The 19,852-nt window shown below is 46.8% G+C and overlaps 2 long non-coding RNA genes across 3 annotated transcripts in view; one reads left to right on the top strand and one right to left on the bottom strand.

Annotated features, from left to right (window-relative positions):
• Positions 1-4,698, top strand: part of LOC123382216 — a 260,166-nt gene extending 255,468 nt beyond the window's left edge. For both annotated transcript variants that reach the window (XR_006590257.1, XR_006590256.1), the window contains exons 6-7: positions 1,678-1,977; positions 2,322-4,698. This is a non-coding gene — a long non-coding RNA (uncharacterized LOC123382216). The remainder of the gene's footprint in view (positions 1-1,677; positions 1,978-2,321) is intronic.
• A 1,592-nt stretch (positions 4,699-6,290) lies between these two features.
• Positions 6,291-19,814, bottom strand: LOC109494850. Its single transcript, XR_002149950.3, has 3 exons — positions 17,242-19,814; positions 15,701-15,885; positions 6,291-8,410 (listed from the first exon to the last, which is right to left on the bottom strand). It is a non-coding gene; the product is annotated as an uncharacterized LOC109494850 (long non-coding RNA).
• Between the last annotated feature and the right edge of the window lie 38 nt (positions 19,815-19,852).

The following is a 19,852-nucleotide window of genomic DNA, read 5'->3' as shown; positions in this document are numbered from 1 at the left end:
GAGGGGAGGAGGGGGGAAGGGCAGAGAGAGAGGGAGAGAAAGAATCCCAAGCAGGCCCCACATTCTGTCAGCACAGAGCCCAATATGGAGCTTGATCCCACGAACTGTGAGATCACGACCTGAGCAGAAATCAAAAGTTGGCACTTAGCTGACTGAGCCACCCAGGTGCTCCTTTAGCAATGCCTTTTAAAGAAAACACAAAACATGTTCTGTTCTGCACTGGTATAGGGGCAAGGATTTGTTGAACCTTCACTGATTTTAGCTGAAAGATTCAGGCTGAATGGGACCTGAAGGCCTCTGTCTCATTACTGGGAAGTTCTTCTCCTGTGGCCAGTTTCTCTCTTTTGCTCTCACATGCTCCAGCTCAGATGCAATGTTTAGGATTCATGGTTGGCTGCCTTGCTGAGATTTTCCACCTTAATTCTAGCATAGTCTCAGCATGTAATTATATTTCTGTTTTCAAAGGGGAAGAAATTCTAGGGGCACCTGGATGGCTCAGTCGGTTAAGCTTCCAACTTTGGCTCAGGTCATGATCTCATGCTCATGAGTTTGGGCCCAACCTCAGGCTCTGTGCTGACAGCTCAGAGCCTGGAGCCTGCTTTGGATTGTGTGTTTCCCTCTCTCTCTGCCCCTTCCCTCCTGACATTCTGTCTCTCTCTCCTTCAAAAATAAATAAATGTTAAAAAGAAATTTAAAAGAAAGGGGAAGAAATTCTAATGGTGCAGGCACCAGGGAAAGATTATTATTGTCTACATGAGGATTTCACATCTCCCGGGTGAAGATCCACCAAAGCCACCGTAGCTTTGGCCGTGGTGCTAAACTTCATTCATGATACTGCAGTCCTGCACTTGGATACCTAAACTGCACGTTAAGTCTACCCTAGGTACAAAAGGGGGCTGTTCCACAATGCTGTCATATTTATCCACAGGCAGCAAAGTTCTGAGCTGAACTGGTCCCACCAAGCGTCACCCCATCCAAAGCAAAAGTCAATACTTGCAGCTTGGAATCTTCTTAGCCGGCCCAGTGTATAGACCAAGCAGGATCTACAACAACTGAGACTTCCACCCTACTGTGGGCAGCGGGAAGACAAAATGCCATGAGCTAAACTGTAGACACTAGAGTATCATGTTTTGCTTCTATTAGAAAGGAAAAGTTCCAGATGAGGAGCGGTGACATTATGCCTACATTTGGGTACTGGCTTCTCCTCCAAAATGATCCTCACACATGGGAATGTTGCAAGTCAGGGCATTACATTGACAGATCTTGGGGAGTCTTTACAGTATGGCAACCATGCACTGTGGAGGCCCAGTAGAAGAAAGGGCTGTGTCTCATTTTTAGTTTTTATCTTTTTACCTGTTATGACAAATGATGACTGTATAACCCAGAAAACTTAAAAGATAAAAAAACATAAAAATAAAGTATAAATTGCCCATAATGGCAAAAATAGAAATAACTCTTATTAAGATGTTGGCACAGGTACTCTCAGTTATATATAAGTATAAGCAAATCAGGATTATACAGAATATACATTATTATGTTAAATCTTTTTCACTGAACAATGCAGAGTGAGCTATTTGCCCATATTATTACAGAATCTCTAAAATTATTTAAATCCCTACATGATATTTCAGTTGTTTGCTTTTTAAAAAAAATATGTATTTCTTCTTTGTTGGACAGACATTTCCTGGGGCCTGGCTGGGCCCTGGGAATGCAGTGGTGAGGAGAGATGCCCTTCAACGTACCGATCTCTCTCTTGTTGGATGTCGGGGTCAGGAATCACACAGACACTCAGGAGCCCCCCACGTCCCACCCACAGGGGCCGTGGCAAACAGTGGCTCATGATTCTTGTACTTTGAGCGAACCTGCTTATACTTTGGAGTTTCCAGGATTCAACTTGCTGCACACAAATTGGAAACTGCGGCTTTGGCTGCCTGCGGGGCGAGACCTGATGTCTGTATGGTTCCGATCGATGACAAGGTGAGTGTATTAAGCAGACCTCCTCTCCTCCTGGGGGAGCTCACTGATTCATGGCGCCACATCCTGGGTTTCCTTCCAGCTCAGTGCCACTTGCTGGGCCTGGCCATTTATCTTTGACAAAATTTCCACCTGAAGCTTTCCCCAGACTCCACTGTGGCCCACGAGACCCAGACATGTGATGGGGGGAGGCTCACAGAGGTAAATGAAAGGTCCACGTTTAGAAACTCTCAGCCTCTGCAGCGTGAAAACAGGACACATCACGGGGTGTGTTTGGTACCAGTGGAAGTGGTATCTTCCACTGGCGGATCTTTCGAGGCCCGCATCCTTTTTTTTTTTTTTTTCAGTAAATTTCACCATTAGTGCTCAATATTCTTTTGGGGCTCGGGCTCATTCTCTGCTATTTGTTTGGCACCATGGCTGAGGAGTCTGCACTTTCAAGTAAGTTATTCCAAAAGCTAATATCTTGTTTGATTCCTGGGGATTCAGAATGCATTTCTTTTGGCCCATAAGTATCACGTGAAAAGTAGTGGGTAAGGTTTTGTAGAGGCCCCTCAAATCCACTTGAATGTAGGATGTAGCCAAAGGTAGCATCAGGCGTACAAGAACGAGGTTTCCATCTGGGAGCAGGGAACGGGCAAGAGGGTGTCTTTGCTCTCTGTTCCAGTAGAAGACTAACCCTAATGGAACGTTTAAATAACTTAGACTTGCTTTTGGCTTTTTTCTCCCTTCCTTACCGGGCCCTTCTCCCACCTTCGAGGACTCGCTGACTGTCAGAAACTCTCACTAGAGGACCTCGGCCCGACCTGTCTGCCCCACAACAAAGCCCGCATTTCTTCACCTCATCTGCCTCCTGTGGGCCGTACAAGTACTAAGCTTAAGGGGCTGATGTCTGTTGGCCCTGCCACGGGTACAGGATTGTCTCTGCAGCCTTCTGTTTGGTGGATTTCTGGGTGGACCAGCATAGCAAGGCAGCACAGTTTAGGTGGGACTTGTGGAAGAGAGTTTTGGCTCTCTTCCTGTGTAGTCTGCCATCTAGGAGAGTTTGCCCTCACTCCTACCTCTTTGTGTCTCCTTCCCTTTCTGCATTCTCCACCAACAGCCTCCCTGAACTGGAGTTAGAACTGGAGTCTGAAGGCTGAGGGGGTTGGGGTCGAGCCAAGTTCTTATAGCTTGTTAGTCACACCGTCATATCCACCTGCGGGGGAGGCCGGGCGACGCAGTCCTTAGCTAAGGGGCCAGGTCCTTAGCATCTTCCTTTACTTATGCAAGTAAGGGAAAATGAATTCTGGAGAGTGTATTAACTTGCTCAGGCTGCCATAACAAAGTACCACAGACTGGACAGCTTAAAACAACAGAAGCGTATTTCCTCGCAGTTCTAGGGGCTCGAAGTCCAAGGTCAAGTTGTTAGCAGAGTTGATATTTTTCTGGGACGTCTCTCCTTGGCTTGTAGACGTTCATGTTCTCCCCGCGCCTTCACGTGGTGTTTCCTCTGTGTCCTGATCTCGTCTTCTGAGGACACCAGTCACACTGAACTAGGGCTCACGTGTATGATCTTAATTGTCACTTTAGAGACCCTATTTCCAAATAGTCACATTCTGAGGTACTGGACATTAAGACTCCAACTCGTGAATTTTTGGAGGCACACAATTCAGACCACAGCACGGTGGGGGGGGGGGGGAGTCTGAGAATCTCTGCTATATCCCTTCCCTGCCCTCATGTTGTCCAAATTTGCTTGTTCTCATTGCCAATTAGACTGAAGGCTTTCTGACGGAAGTGGTGATGGCCTTTGGTCTTCATTTCCCTCCATAGCATTTGGCACAGTGCTCTACACCGTGCATGTTCAATAAATGCAGTTGGCTGAGTACCAGTGGTACTGATAATAATAAACGTGGTGATGCGAAATAAGGCAGTAATCGATAAATATATTTACGGATCCCGGGGAAAGCAAAAGCCGATTGGAAAAGGTTGAAATAAAGGAGCAGAAGCTATATATTAACTTACTCGTTCGTGTTCTTTGTTAAACAACTGTTGATTCGGTACACATTGCGGAGCATCTTTGTTACAGGTGTTGGGGATACCATGGTGAACAAGGCTTTGTCCTCACAGAAGTTACATTCTGGGGGGACAAACAGTGACAAGTGAATTAATTAAGAAGATAATACCCGCTTGCGATAATGGCTATTCAAGATAGAAGAGAAATACTATGAAATTTAGTTTGAGAACGGCATTTAGGTGTTCCAGAAGGGTTCGCTTGTGGGGAAAGCACTGGAGGCGAGACGTACAGTTGCGAAGGGAGCAGACCCTGGAAGGGTTGAAGGGAAAGCAGCAGGCAGAGACAACAGCGAGGGCCAGGGCCCTGAGCTGGGGACCCACCTGTCTGTTTAAGGAGTAGAAAGAAGGCCGGCGGGGCTGGAGCAGAGTTAGGGAGTGGGGTGAGGTGGGAGGTGATTAAGCTGGAGGTCAGGAGGACCAGAATGTGCAGGGCCTTGGAGGCCAAAGTGAAGGCATGAATTTTCCTCTAAGGAAAATGAAGGCAAAGAACCGATGATGCCCGATTAAACTCGTGGATATACTACTGATAACAACTTCCCTTTCTAAGCCACGGTACACAGAGTACTTCCAAGGCCGCCATTATGGTCATGCTTTTAGTGGCTTGAATTTTTTTTTAATTTTTTTAAATGTTTATTTATTTTTGAAAGAGAGAGAGAGATGGAGTGTGAACTGAGGAGGGGGAGAAAGGGAGGGGGAGACAGAATCCTAAGCAGGCTCCAGGCTCTGAGCTGTCAGCACAGAGCCCAACATGGGGCTTGAACTCATGAACCATGAGATCATGACCTGAGCTGAAGTCGGGCACTTAATTGACTGAGCCACCCAGGCATCCCTGGATTGAATATTTGGATCCCTTGACTTGTGGAGAGGACATAGGTGGGTTATGAGTTCCAGAAAACATCTGAAAATAATAAAATGCCTGCAGTGCTAGTGTAGAACTAGACTGAGTATAGCTAGTATCTGATGTGTGCAAAGGCCCATTGAGATCTGTCTGGGTCTTGGAATTATGATCATTATAAACACCAGCTCTTGTTGTCTAATTAGAGATCACGTTGAATGTGCAAAGATCTTGAGACAGACCTTAGAAACTACTTTCAAAAAATATATATGCTGCTGTAATTATAAAATGCGTATTATTTTATAGGTGCATATATACTTACAAAATTACTTTCAAAAATTATTTTCTGGCGTGACTTCCTTGCCTTTTGTCAGTTAAGCCCTTTCTTGTAAAAGTGCTGGAAAGAGTTCTTGTAAACTGAACCCTTTAAGCATTTGGATGCTGGTGCCTGAGAATTCACTGTGTTGTAATTAGAGTTGGCCACCTTGATTGGCTGCAGAGAATTATAGGAACACCAAGTAACGATGCAACAATTATGCCCCAGCAATTAGCAACCAATAAAGCAGCAGACCTCATTGATATAGCTGTCCTACTTAGTAAAAATATTGGAAAACAAATACCGTGCAAAATAAATAACACGCAGCTAGCTCTGGAAGAGGAGCAAAGTGAACTTGTCTATGGAAGGGGATCTAAGAGCAACGGGGCCTGGGCTGAGGGGGAGCGATTCCTGAGCATGGGGTGGCCGGTCTGACAACCTGGATAACTAATCCATAGCCCCGACACCACCACCCCCCCACCCCGTTTGAGTGCTTAGGGTGTATGGAGGGCCATTCTAAGCGTTGGACAGGCTTGGCCGTATTTCATTTTCACCACAATGCACGGAGACAGCTGCACGGTCAGCAACATTTTACAGATGAGGAAACTGAGGCCCAGAGAGATTACACGGTCATAAGGGGCAGAGCCCTGATTTAAACCAGAATTCAAATTGAACCCAGAGTCTGTGTGTTCCCAGCTAGGTCATCCAGCATTTCTAACTGAGCCCGTCTTTGTTGGAGCCCCAGGGATGCTCCCTAAGGATGTCTCCCTCCACTCTCAAAATTGATGGCTACTCAGACTGTGGATAATAGAGCCTTGTTGTAAAAGTAAGTCCTTTTTGACAGACACAAACGATTTAAAGCATGTTTGAAGGTATGTACTCACCACTTGTGTTTTGCCATTTAATTTTCAGCAAACTACACTGGTGATACAGCTGGACATACAGTGGGATCATTGGACTTAGTCACAATTTCTTTTTTTTTTTAATTTTTTTTAACGTTTATTTATTTTTGAGAGACAGAGACAGAGAGTGAGTAGGGGAGGAGCAGAGAGGGAGGCACAGAATCCGAAGCAGGCTCCAGGCTCTGAGCTGTCAGCACAGAGCCCTCCGTGGGGCTCGAACTCACGGACATGAGCCTCGAGATCATGACATGAGCTAAAGTCGGATGCTTAACCGACTGAGCCACCCAGGCGCCCGGACTTGGCCAAGATTTCTATGAATTGAGAACATCCCATTCTGCCCTGGACACTTTAAATTGACTCGCTGCCCACTCATCACTGTTCCCCTACTCCTGGACCCATCCAGACCCCTCCCTCTTCACCTCCATTTGCCATACTTATTCCCCTTTGTGCCTGGCCCCTCAATACCGTGGCTTCACCCCAGTTTGGTTGTGTCCTTCCCCTAACGTGCTCCAGCTTAGAGGACCTGCTTTATCCTCCTTATTCTAGCCAGCCCTCATAATTCCCTTGCAGGCATACCCCAGATCCACGTAGGAAGAAGAGCCACGTGGTGCTTGAAAGCTTGGGTTTGTATCTACCCATGTGACCATGGGTGAAATGGTGAATTGCTCTGAGCCTCTGATTCTCCACCTGCAAGATGTAAATATCAATAGCATTTTCTGCTCCGGGTTGGCACAGAGCCACTGATGACATCACGTTCAGTACACGTTCAGGACAGTGCCCTGTATGGTTGTGATATGATTGAACATTGGGTGTGTTCAGTGAATGATAGGTACTAATTAAGAGAAATCTCCGTCCACCCTGTCCTGGCCAGCAGTGCAAGGCTATTCTCCAGCTAAGGACTGAATGGGAAGAGAGTCAGTTGTGTGCGAACAAACATTAAGCCTGTGTTCTTTCTTTTGTCGTCCCCACATCTAGCATAGCTCTCGGGAAACTACAATAATAGCTAGAAGAAAATCCATGCACATTTATTGAGCACATACTAATTTCTAGGTACCATGGTAAACACTTCATCTGTGATATTTAATCCTCACAAGGATTCTCTGGGGGTAAGTCCTTTAATGTTCCCTGCTTTATGAGAATGAGAAAGCCAAACTTCGAAGAAGTGAAAGGATTTGCACACGCAGTGGCAGCCAAGCTGGAATTCAAAGTGAGGATGGTCTGTCTGTAAACCCTGGGCTTTGACCATAGAATAAGATGCTTCAGTAAACAGTGTGAAGGAAGGAGGGAGAGAGGGTGACAGGAAGGAAGGAAGAAGGAAGGAAGGGAGGGGGAAAGAAGGAGAAAAGAAAAGAAAGGACGCCCTCTGCAGTCCCAGGTCTTCTTAAACTTGACTGCACACTGGAAATCCTTTGGCCAACTTAAAAAAAAAAAAAGTCCTGATACCTGGCTCCTACCCCCAGAGACTGTAGTTTAATTGGTCTGGTCTGCAGCCTGGTCATCAGGATTGTGAAAGCTCCCAGGGGATTCTCGGGTGCAGTCAAGGTTGAGCCCCGCTGCCTTAGCTGGAGCACATTGCCCCTGTCCTCCAAGGTGGCCGGAGAGCACTTTTCATTAGCACACGTGAGCAGCACCTGAGGCCTCCGATGGCGGCTGCAGGTGCACTGGGCCCCGACAGGGCAGGGGTACATGCAGGGACGGACGGTGTGGTTGATGTAGAACCCGGAGGGGCACAGAGTTCAGGAAGTGGGATTTATTACAGTCCAAATGACAAAACCTTCTGTGCCGAGTTGCATGCCGACAGTGCTCAGACTGCAGGAGGGGATTGACGCAGTCCCTTCTGGTGAGTGTCCCCCTCACTGTGGTGACAGGGCGCCTTGTGTCTGGAATTTCCTGGAAGATGACTTTTTCAGATTGCCCCAGGCTGGTTGCCCCGATCCACCTCCCGGTCTGGCTCGCTGGGGCCGAGCAGCTGGGCCTGGGGACTCCCGAGCCGGGCTGGGCAAACCCTGGGACTTGGCACCGGGAGGGGAGGAAAGACAACAGCCTGTTGTAGGGGGCGGTGTCTGAATCACTGTGGGAGTCGCTGAAGTTATTCGGGCTGCACTGCCAAGGGATATAGCATTTCCTTTGATTCAGGAAGGAAACAGAGCTTTTTTTTTTTTTTTAAATACGAGTTGGTGAGTATTCCTCAGATTCACTGCCAAGCCTGGAACTGGAGGCTGGTCTGCACAATTCCCCAACTTTGCCCTCCATGGAGAGCCATGCAGGTGGTCTGTTCTGCGTCTCTTGGCTGCCACAAGATGCATCAGTACATGGGAGATCTGCCCTCTGCAGAAAGAAACAAAAAATAATCAAACAAAAATAACCATTCTCCGCGCTTGGCCTTGCCATCGGCTCAGAACGTTCTTGAAGCGCATAATAAAAGTGGCTATTTATGTTGCCTGTGTCCCAGATCGTGTGCTAAGTGCTTTTCGTTATTAGATCATCTCACTGTCGCTTGCTCTCCAAGTGGTACGTGATATTACCCCCATTTTATAGAAACGTTACTTGAGTTTCCGAGAAGTGAAAATGCATGACTGAAGGTCAGAGAGCTTACATGTGTGTAAAACAGGATCGGGACTAAGTTCTAACACAATACATGTACTCAGTGACCTCACTGCATGGCATGTGTTTCATCTGTCTCTGAATTTCTGGCCCCTTGCACAGAGTCCAGTGCCTAGAAGAGTCACAATAGTGTGGGATGGACGGATGAATGGATGGATGGTCAAAGGAAGCCATTACAATCATTCTGTCCTCAATTCTTTATCTGTGGAGTTGTAAGAACAGAGAAATGATGTGTGTGACCAAGCTTTTAAGTGGGGATGTCCATAGGTAAGGACAGCTTGCTAACATTCACTAACACACTCAGAAAAGTATATTGAAAGGGTAAAATTTCTCACTGCGGCTATTCAGAATCTATTTCACTGATCAAGCACACACATACACACACACACACACACAAGTCGGAGTGGTGAGACATCAGAGATGAAGGATCTAGAAAATTTTCCAGATGACAGAGGGTGGACGTGAGAGAAGATTCCATGTCAGGACATTCTTTTTTTTTTTTTTTTTTTTTTTCTGTGTAGGAATTCAGTGCTTGTGGGGATTGGAGCTGGAGGGGAATTCTGAGGCTGTGTGTGCAATGCCTCGTGCCAGAGATTAGGAAACACAGAGGAGGCTGGCCACTTAGCCTAAGTCACAGAGAAAGTCCGTGAAAAGCTGCAAGGAGCATTGAGGTTCGGATCTGCAGCCTCGCTCACCCCCTTCCTCCTGCCTGGAGCTGGGCTGAGCCTCGGGCCTGGCAGACCCACAACAGCCTGATTGATGCTTCCTCTGCTTTTGTCATTTATTTGCCGTGGGCTTTTTTTTTCCTTCCCCCAACAGAGCTGATAAGGAAGGTGTTGCTAGAGAATCATGTATCTCTTCCTTTTTTTTTTCCCTCTGACCAGGGAGACGCAGTTTTCATTACTCTGGCCACTTTTCAAGGGTAAGCAATCTTGCATTATTTAGCACCTAAACTGGGCCTTGAAAGAGACTCAGCGGAGGCCTCCTAATGTTGGGGTGTCGTGCTCCATCCCAACAAAGAAACCCATCTGTTCGGCGGAGCTTTTCCATCTGATCGGAATGTTTTGTTGTTGTTGTTGTTGTTGTTGTTGTTTTGTGTTTTTGCCTTTGGCTCCGAACACTGACCGGAATTTGCAAGTTGACAGCTCATCTGTACCCTCACCCTGCCCCTCAGGTGGTGTGATAAGAGGGAGCCACAGGCAGTGGGCCGGGGAGATTGAGAGCCCAGGGTCTGCCAGTGCTGTGCGAGGTGGCGGCCAGCAGGTTACTTTACTTCCCTGAGCGTCAGGTTCCCGCATCAGACAATCTGAGATCTGGGTGGAGACGAGGGTGAGGCAAGAGAGGCATCCCGGGTACAATGTTTACAGAAGCACCATGCGTGGGCCTGAAAGCGAATGCCCCTTAGACGTCGCACCCAAGACTCCTCTGCCTCCTGTAGTCCGGGCCCTGGTTGAGATGGTTAAGATAATAACCACTAACCCTTGCGAAGCGTTTACCGTGTGCTTACCACTCTCTCAAGAGTTTTATGTAATGTGCAGCCTTATACAGTAGGTGTGATTTTACCCCCATTTTATTATTATTATTTTAAAAATTTTTTTAGTGTTTATTTTTAAGAGACAGAGAGACAGAGCGTGAGCGGGGTAGGGGCAGAGAGAGAATGAGACACAGAATCCGAAGCAGGCTCCAGGCCCTGACCTGTCAGCACAAAGCCTGAGGCGGGGCTCGAACTCACGGACCGTGAGATCGTGACCTGAGCCGAAGTCGGACGCTTAACCGACTGAGACATCCAAGCGCCCTTATGACCCCACTTTGATAAAGAAACTGATCTCGAGGTTGTCACCCTCCCACGATCACAGAGTCTGTAAGTGATACAGCCTAGATTTCTACTCTGACGCTTAGTAGATGCTTAAATAAATGCTCGGCTGCTATTTGTGCTGTGGCTGTTGTTCAGGTGTGAAATCAGCAGCCACGCTCCTGCCCTGTAGCAGCCAGAATTTTGCCCAGGACGTCAAGTGGCGTCTGACCGCCTCCACCAGTCTTGGAGGTGACAGATCCGTTTACAGCGCTGCTGAATGGAGTCATATTAACTTATCCATCTCTGCCAAATGCTATTCATTGTGAGATCTGCCCCATAATGAAGCATGATGGATTGCTTCTTTTGGCCAGAGAATAACTTAACCTCTGACTCGAGATGGAGGTATGTTTTCCATGAAAAGGTGGTTAACAGCCTCTTCCACCCGTCAGAAATACTGGCCAAGGCTGCGTGAGGTGCCAAAAGCCGTATTCCATCCTCAAAGTCTGTGAAAATAAATTCCTCTCAATATATTATGTATTTGGTTCCCCATCTGGGTTTCCAGGAATTAGGGCTGTTATTGTACAGTCTAATTTTAAATCTGGAGCTTTATTATTCAAAAGAAATGTCTTCTTTTTTTTTTCTTCCCTTCTTGTTCTTTTCCCTCCTTGCTCTGTGTGCATTCTGTAGCGGGTTTAATTGAGTTTTCCCCACAAGGATTCCATTGCAACTTCAGGGCTTGAATATCCTGATAGTCAATGGAGCTTAAAAAAAAAAGAGAGAGAACATTTGCAGCCGTGACTGTATTCAAACAGAATCCCTCATTTCCGTGGAGAAGTACAATATGTCCAAGTGAGCCGGTTTTATATTAACTTTGGGGCGGGAGGTGGAATCTGAGAATTGAGGATGCGCTGTGTTGAGGCTGTCCCCGTGGGGAGCTCTGTGGCTGCGAAGGTGCTTGTCAGGTGTGGTCGTGGGCAGAGAGTCTGGGTCCAGGCACACCTCCCCACTAATCTTATCCTCTCCTTCCTCCCTCTCTGTCTTTCCTCCGCCCAGGGGTGGACGCACTCCATATCAGATGGACATTACCCTTAGGACTCCTAGGTTGTGACATCTTTACACACCGACCCTTTCTTTCCTCCTTTCTAGGTGGGTGTGTTTTGGGGAGGGCATAACATGGGACTCACGGCTGAGTTCATGTGCTCTGTCCTCTTTCACCTTGCTCCTTTGGAACTGGTCTTCTACACACTGATCTGAGCCTTCTTTATTTGTGCCCTGTCTCTGACAGGGGAACGCTCATGCCTGAAAGAGATTTGTAACCTACAAGGCACATGCAAAATAAATGAAAATCAAATTGAATTTTAAAATATTCTTAGATATTGTAGTCGTTTTTTTAAGATTTTATTTTTAAGGGGAGCCTGGGTGGCTCAGTCAGTGAAGCATCAGACTCCTGATTTCAGCTCACAGTCTGTGAGTTCAAGCCCTGGGGTCAGGCTCTGTGCTAACAACGCAGAGCCTGCTTGGGATTCTCGTTCTTTCCCTCTCTCTCCGCCCCTTCCCTACTTGTGCACTTCCCCCCCCCCCCCACCCTCAAAATAAATAAGTAAAGTTAAAAAAAAATTTAAGTGACCTCTACACCCAATGCAGGGCTTGAACTCACAATCCCGAGATCAAGAGTCACACATTCTACCAACTGAGCCAGCCAGGTACCCCTCTTAAATTTTCTAAAGAGTGTTGGCATAGGGCATGACAGTGCTTCGGGGCTAACACGCTGCAAGCCCAGCTCTTTCTCCTCTTAGCTGGGTGATTTGGGTCAGGATTTTGGTCCCTTGGGTTCTCAGGTTCCTCATCTCTGAAATAAGGCTAATACCATGTTTATTTCAAAGGCAGTCATGAAAGTTTAATGAGCTGTAATTCTCAAACTCCTTGCATGGGGCTGACGTTAACCCTCGATACTTACTTGTAGGCCACGTTGACGAGGGGGGAGAGGGATATGATTGTTTTCTACCACCTCTCCACGCAGAGCCTCACCCTTATTCTGGAGTATTCCATTTGAAGGCGTGCAATTTTTAGAGTGGAAAGTGACTCCTGTTACTTCTGCCGCCTTTCAGTGGCACCAGAACTGGTTCCTTGAACTGTGGACTAACGCACATGTGGTCTCTAGTAAAAGCCGTGCAAGGAGTGAGAGTGGAAAATTCCAGGTCTGGCTGCTGTGTGGGTGGCTGACCCTATTAACCATTAACAGTTTATCTTGAATCTGATTCTGATTCCATCCCATTTGTTCTCCCTGCCCCTTCGTTCCCTGGTTCCCTTCTACAATTTACATTAGAAAATGAACGGCGAGTGTGTCCCATTTGTTAGTGTTGGGGCCACTGGCTGTTCTCCCGTGTCGGCTCACCTAGGCATTCTCTTGGGGTTTTTTTGCTAACTCACCACCATCAGGGATGGAAGAGAGACGGCCTTTTCTCTGGGCCTGTTACTCCATCTATGAAATCAGGCGACTGGCTCCCTGCCATCCTACATCATTTTGGCATTCAGAGGCAATGGCTTTTGAGCTCCTGAACAGAAAGGCACTTCAAACACAGTGGGGCATAGGAGTGTTGCTTCTTATGTAGAGGGGAGGCGGGTGCAAAAGACCGATCAAAATTCAAAAGGTCATAGTTACCCCTGTAACTGTTGTAAATTGCCCAGTGAGGAGGCACAGAAATCAGGCTGTCAAGCTATAACTCTGGATGTGTATAACATTGGGTGTGTCACCGTAAAGTGCATACAGGCTACATATAACCTATAGAATACAATAGAGCGATGCGCCGGGTGTAATTGTATGCTGTTTTTGAATTATCTCAAGAGAGAGCATGTGTAGTTGGATCTAGGTATCCAACACATGCTTGATTCTGCACCCCTCTATCACAACTGAATTATTTCGCCTTTCTGTAAAAGAAGTTCTATGAAAAATGGGGCGCCTGGGTGGCTCAGTAGGTTGAGCATCCGTCTTCAGCTCACGTCATGATCTCACGGTCCGTGGGTTCGAGCCCCGCATCGGGCTCTGTGCCGACAGCTGGGAGCCTGGAGCCTGCTTCGGATTCTGTGTCTCCCTCTCTCTCTGCCCCTCCCCCGCTCATGCTCTGTCTATCTCTGTCTCTCAAAAAATGAGTAAATGTTAAAAAAAAAAAGTTCTGTGAAAAGAAATTGTGTTTTAAGTTTGAGAGAGCTTAGTTTGTCCACTATTATGTAAGCCTTATCAGAGGAGGAGCTCGCCTATAAGGTTGGCCCACAGAAATTAGGGGGAAACCACCACAGAGCAAAACCTTAGCCTTCTTTTATTGTAAATAGGATAAGAACTTGATTGGCTCACACAGTGGGCCCTCAGACCAGTAACCATCTCGTACAGACCCATGGAGCTCCTTAAGTCTACAATCCTGTTTACTCTGGGCCAGTTACCCAGAGAAAATAGTACTGACAAGAAGAGGAGTGAAAGCCGACAGTAACCGACTGCTGTCTGTGATCCAGGTTCTATACTGAGCCTTTTGTATGTGCTGTCTTCTTTGAGCTAGGTACTTTTACCATCCCCATTTCACTGATGATGAAACTGAGGCATAGCGGTGTTAAATACCAGGGCTGACCACACAGGTCGGGAACATAGCTCCCGGGATAAAAATGCTAGCCGTCTGATTCCAGAGCTCATGCTGTCTGCCATGGTTTGAATGCGTGGGTCCCCGTAAAATTCCTGTGTTGAAATCCTACCCCCCAACGTGATGGTATTCATAGGTGGGGGTCTTTGCAAGATGATTAGGTCATGGGAGTGGAGCCTCCGTTAACAGTGTTAGTAAAAGAGATTCTGCAGAGGTCTTTAGCCCCGCAGCAAGAAGGTACCATCTATGAACCAGAGAGAGGCCCCTCACCAGAATGCAATCATGCTGGACCATACGGGCACTTAAATCGGAGACATCCAGCCTCCAGAAGCGGAAGAAATAAATTTCTGTTATTTATAAGCTACTCCATCTGTGGTGTTGTATTATAGCAGCCCAAAGAGACCAAGAATCTCTCAGAAGGACACACACAAAAACCAAGGCTTCCATCTTGGTGCCTCTCCTGCATGCTTGGGCGAGTCATGTTCTCTCTCCACGTCTCCGTTTCCTCACCTATGAACTGAAGACAGTGGAATCTGAGTGGGAACTTAGAGCAAAGACATTGAAACAACGCATGGGGAACTGGTGTGCAGTTTCATAGTGATAGTTTATAGGTTGGTGCTGATTTAAAAACTCAGACTGGGTAGATCATTGGACTACCAGCTTCTAGTGCTTCCTCCCAGTGACAGCTGGGCAAGACCAGTTGATAGCATCTCATTCATCTAAGCTCTGGCATTGCCCCTTCATCAGAGGCTCTCGGTCAAAGGTGGCAGGGGGTAGGATGGACATATCTGTCTAATCTTAGAATTTTTTTCTTTTTTTTAAAGTTTTCTTTATTTTTAATTTTGAGAGAGAGAGAGAGAGAGAGAGAAGAGAGAGAGAGAGAAAGAATGAACAGGGGAGGGGCAGAGAGAGACTCTCAAGCAGTCTCTGTGCTGACCACACAGAGCCCAGTGTAGGGCTCGATCCCACAAACCATGAGATCATGACCTGAGCCTAAATCAAGAGTTGATCGCTTAACCAACTGAGTCACCCAGGCGTCCCTGGAGTTTTTCTTTCCGGGGTGCTTCTGACTTTTTTTCTAATATATGAAGTCTTCAAGGAGTGCCCTGACCCACTATTCAGAAAGGGCAGGGTCAGTACCAATTAAGGAGACGACCACTGAATCTGTTGACTTAAAAAAAAAAAAAAAGTGAGTCCCTGCCTTTGAGACTCATTGCTTAGATACCTATTCATCTGTGATAAATTGCCTTAATAAATGCCATTGAGCCGGGGAACAGTGAGAATGAGGGCGAGTTAAGAATAGAGGGCCCTCTTCTCCAGGGAGACGAGACATTATGATATGCAGTGTCCTGGGACTTTTACAGTGCAATGATGCTGATTCTGGAAAGCTTGTGAAAGGAGGGGAGACACTTTTCTGCTTGCTGGGGAAGAAGACACCAGCTCAGCTCATTCATGAGTCGAAGACACATTTTGGCACATGGTAAAGAGGAAAGAAGGGATCTGGCGTCTGGCTGTGATCAGCAGCCACCTCACCAGGTGTCTGGCAGAAAGTGCTGGAAGTTGAACAGCACTTGGTCATGGCGACCTTACCTGATGCTGTTTGAGGGAAGCCAGCAGCACCGGGGGGGTCAGAAGCTCTGAGCTGGAGTGCAGGCTCCTCCTTGGCTGTGTGACTTTGGCCTCCTCTCTTGGTGTCTCAGCTTCCAATCACCTCACGGGGCTGCTGGGGGCACCGGTCAGATTTGTGGCAGGACTTTATGAATGGCCAGCAGCTGCTTGTAAATGAAAAATAGTCCTATCAGCGTTCATCAAGCACCTACTCTGTGCGAGACACTGCTGGGCTCTTGGGGTATGACACTGAACAAAGAAAGCCACATGGCCCTATTCTCAGGGAATTTGCGGCTAGGTGATAGAGATAGACAATAGCAAATAAATACCTAAGACGGGAAGGGGGAGATTTGAGCAAGGAACCTGGGGGCTCCAGGTTCGCTGAGGCTGGAGGGAATGGAGTCAATGGTTGGGAAGCTGACCCTGGACCTAGTGCAGGTTACAGCAGTTGGGCACAAGCAGAAAAATTTCTCATGTGGGAACGTTTGCGCCTCCAGGCCGGGAGGGCGCCCACAGGCTGGCTTGCTGATGCTGATGTGAGTTCCTTGGAGAGCAAACCCCAGGGGATCCCTGATCTGTGTCTCCTTCCCTTCTAGAGAAAGATCTTTCTCTCTTCTCAGTATTTTCTCAAACTTCCTTTGTTGCCTGGACATTTTTCATTTTGACTTTGTACTTGGCACTATTTTTAGATTCATAGAAAAGTGGTAGAAATAGAGTTTCCATCTCCCCCCTCGCCCGGCTTCCCTTTCAAGTTAACATGTTAGGGGATCACGGTGAAATAGCCAAACCAGGAAATTAATGCCAGGACAATACTATTGACTAAATGGCCGGCCTGTGTGAATCTCACCGGTGTTTACCCCACGTTCTTTTCTCTCTTCCGGGATCCAATCTAGGATCCCACGTTGCCTTTCATTGTTATTTGTCTTTAGTCTCCTCCACTCTTTGACCATTCCTGGGTCCTCCCTTGTTCCTGACCATCTTGAAGGGCACAAAACCCTTGGGGTCACTTTAAAGAATGTCAGGGCTATTGGGTTTTGCTGCTGGATGGACAGCCTGAGATAGTGAGGCTCCAATCATCAGCACCACTGGATCTAGATTGGGGGGATTTGGCTCCACTGTAGATTTGCAGAGGGAAAAGGTATAGGCACGGGGTTGGGCTCTAACAGGGACGGGGGGGAAATGGTGTGTTTCATTGAAGTATCTTTCTCCTGAGCTGCATATTGTGATCAGCCCACCTGGTTTGAATCTGGGCAAAGTTATTTCATTTTTCTAGGCTTCAGTGTCCTACTCTGTAAAGCGGAAATCAGACCAATGCAAATCTCGGGGGAGGTATCAGGAATAAATGGGATAAGGCAGGCAAAGTATTTGATCCCATGTCTGGAACATAAAAAACATTTCATATATCTTATTCTTATTCTTTTATTCTTATTCTTATTCTTATTCTTATTCTTATTCTTATTCTCATTCTTACACCATGTTAGTATTCCCTGGCGGGCATGATGCTAAGCACTTTGTCAGCACACCTCACTTCGTCCTGCCATCTCCCCTATAAGGTAGTTGTCTGCACTTTCCAGATGAGAACTGGAGGCACGTAAGTGGTTTCACACCTAATTCTCTCCAGCCTGGTGTCCATGTCCTTTGAAACACTGCCCTGTTGCCTCACCTGGAATAATGGAGGAGATATTTCATGCGTGTGTTTTAGAGCTCTTTCTCATGTATGGGTTTGAATGTATCTTCAGAACATTCTAGGGATGGGATGGGGCAAAGACATCCCATTTGATGGGTAGAGAAAGTGAGGCACAGTTTCAGAAGGAAGTGAAATACTTCTCACCCGTGCACATCCTTTTGGGCGAGATGCCACTAGAATCTTGACAAGATCCTTCCAAGCCCTTAATAAGCATGCCCTGGGTTTCACAAAGCATTGTGCTTTGTGCAGTCTTAGTACAGATGATGCCTCCGGGGGGGGGGGGGCGCGTTGCAGAGACTTCATGACTAGTCTTCTCTCTCACCCCCAGAAAATGCCCCGCGAAAGAGCCTTGAAATTGTCCCACATTGGCCAAACAATGCTGTAATTTAGAATTTGTCTTTTCTCCCCAGTTGAGACCCCCAACCACAAAGCCAAGATCTCTTGTGGCTTTGTTTGGATTTTCTAGCTTAAAAATCCTTGCGTTTTAGGAGCAAACACTAGCCATGATTCTAATGTTTGGGGAAAGGCATTAGAGACACTTAGAGAATATAAAAGTAAGCACTGACATTTTTAATTCCCATTGAAGAGAACCCGATCCAAATAGTGGGTTAAGCAGGGCAGAAATCCATTTAGTTTAAAATAAAACATATTCTCTGAGCACTGTGCGTATTGGGGGGTCACAGAAAAATGAGACCTGGTTCCTGGAGATACAGGAATGATCACAAATGACACCTGGTATGTGCCAGGTAAGTCATATGTGTGTGTTCGGCCTTATTGTGTTTCTTCACAGACAACTCTGCAACTCTACAACCCTCTTGAAGATCCAGAGGGATTGAATAAACAACCCAAGTTCACATAGAAAGTAAGCGCAGATCCAATATTTGAACTCAGAAAGGCCTTGCTCGTGTATTGTCACAAGGCCCTTAAAGAACATATAAGATCAACGTGCAAGCTAGTTTTTGTGATACGGTGGTTCGACTACCGATTGGGTTTCCCCTCATAATTCTGTGAGTAGACACCATAGCGAGGTTACCAAATCTGCTCTCAGAATATGCTTCCAAGGGTCTTCCCAAGCCCCGTTTAGCCCCACTTCTCTTCCTCATTGGCTTGAGCTGGATGTACCCTTGGTTTCTTACCTTGCCAAGCCAGAATGGAGACAACAGAGAAGGGAGTGAATAAAATGTCTACCTAGGAATGGACATGTGTTAAAACCAGATAAATTCAGGTCATCATTAAAAAAGTTGAGCAGGAAGGCATCTGACTCGTGGGAGGCATTCGATACATGTGAGTTGAATGAATTGATGGGTGAGGGAGTAACTTTTGAGACCTAGAGCGGTTAGTAGAATGCCCTGGCGGAAGACAGGCTGGTGAATCAGCTCTAGCTCTGTCCCTTTTTGCACACAGGTGGGAAATGAGGTAAAGAGAGTTGCTGTCACTCAGCATCACCATACGTCGAGGGGCAGGTAAGGAGCTGTGCCCACATGTGCACAAGAAATTGCACTTTTGCTTATTACACAAGACTATTTCTAAGAAAAGGGCCATTTTAATCACTACACATCCATTAGAATGGCCAAAACCCAGAGGACTGCCAACACCAAATGGGGAGCCGCAGGAGCTCATCCATAGTGGTTGGGGTGTAAATGGCACAGCCACTTTGGAAGACAGTAGGTGGTTTCTTACATACCTAACCATACTCTTACCGTGGGATCCGGTGACCTTGCTCCCTGGTATTCACCCCAAAGAGCGGAAAACATGTCCACACAAAAACCTGCACCCGGATGTTTACAGCAGCTTGATTCATAATTGCCAAAACTTGGAAGCGGTCAGGGGATAAACAGTGGTACATCCAAACGTTGGAATATTATTCAGTGCTGAAACAAAATGAGTTATCAAGCCACGTAAAGACGTGGATGCTTGTCAAATGCGTATTACTAAATGAAGACAGCCAATCTAAAAAGTCTACGTACTGTATGATTCCAACTATTCTGGAAAAAGGCAAAGCTATGGAAATAGCGAAAGCATCAGTGGTTGCCAGGGCGACGGGGAGGAATCAATGAATAAGCCGGGCACAGAGGGTTTTTAGGGCAATGAAAGTATTCTGTGATGCTATACTGGCAGGTGCGTGTCCTTATACGTTTGTCCAAACACATAGAATGTCCAACACCGAAAGTGAACCCTCCTGTCAACTGCGGACTTTTACTGATTGTGATGTGTCAATATAGGTTCATCAGCTGCCACAAAGGTCCCACTCTAGTGGGAGAGGTTGTGTATGTGTGGGGACAGAAGGTAGATGAGACACCTTGTCTTTCAGTTTTGCTGTGAACATAAAACTGCTTTAAAATACAAAGTCTTTAGGGGCGCCTGGGTGGCTCAGTCGGTTAAATGTGTGACCTCGGCTCAGGTCATGATTTCGTGGTCCGTGTGAGTTCGAGCCCCACGTCGGGCTC

Source organism: Felis catus, chromosome E2 (genome assembly GCF_018350175.1).
Source record: "Felis catus isolate Fca126 chromosome E2, F.catus_Fca126_mat1.0, whole genome shotgun sequence".
NCBI classification, from domain to species: domain Eukaryota; kingdom Metazoa; phylum Chordata; class Mammalia; order Carnivora; family Felidae; genus Felis; species Felis catus.
Note: the sequence above shows the minus strand (reverse complement) of the source record. Positions and strands in the feature narration are given on the sequence as shown.